Genomic DNA, 835 nt, shown 5'->3' on the forward strand with positions numbered 1-835 from the left:
GCCCATGGCGGCCCCTGCCAGTGCCAGGCACCTTTGCGGATCCCCCTTCCAACATTGTTCCCCTCCCGATGGCTCCCCGGCTACTGGTTGGTGGCCAGCGTTTGCCTCTGAAAAATTCCCCTCCCCATACCGACTGCACATCCAACCACAGGGATGTCTCCCAATGGGCCACCTATATATATATTTATTTTTTTTTTTAAAAAAAAAACCCTTGTAAAGACTGCAGAATAAAAGCAAGTTTGAGAAGGGAGAAGCAAATCCTGTAGGACCCTGAGAGAGAGGGGAATGGTTTTCTCCTGGCCAACTCCGGGCGCATTGCCTATGTCAAATGCTTCATAAATGTCGGTGGGCGATGTGTGCCGGAGACCTGCTTAAATGCTTACAGATGAAGTGGTCCAACAGTAATACCGTTTAAACAATGCCATGATAGGCATAAGCAATCTGCCCTTCAAATTTACTGCTGCAAACCCTTTGAAGGCCTAAGGACAACTATTTGTAGGAAAAGCTGTGCCAGCCGAGCCCAGAGCGCTGCGGGGATGTGATTTGAGAGGGGGAAGGGACAGAGCACGGCTGCGGGGGAGCAAACAGGAGGCAAAATCCGGGGGTGGGGGGGGAAGAAGCAGTACAAGCCGAGCAGCGCCAGCACGGAGCAGGGGACGGAGCCGTGTCAGGGCGGCGCTAAAAATACCTCTGCTCTCCTGCAAAATCGATAAACGGCGCTTATTCTCCCAGCGCCCGGCTGCAGGGGCTGAACCCCTCCATCAGCTGCAAGCTCGGGGCTGCTGTGCAGGATAAAACCCCCCCGCCTCAGAGCCATCCTCCCGCGAGGTGCCGG

At 54.7% G+C, this 835-nt stretch overlaps 1 protein-coding gene across 1 annotated transcript in view; it reads left to right on the forward strand.

Annotated features, from left to right (window-relative positions):
- Positions 1 to 835, forward strand: part of NGFR (nerve growth factor receptor) — a 14,709-nt gene that overhangs the window by 1,520 nt on the left and 12,354 nt on the right.

The sequence above is a fragment of the Charadrius vociferus genome, unplaced genomic scaffold (genome assembly GCF_000708025.1).
Source record: "Charadrius vociferus isolate BGI_N301 unplaced genomic scaffold, ASM70802v2 scaffold509, whole genome shotgun sequence".
NCBI lineage: Eukaryota > Metazoa > Chordata > Aves > Charadriiformes > Charadriidae > Charadrius > Charadrius vociferus.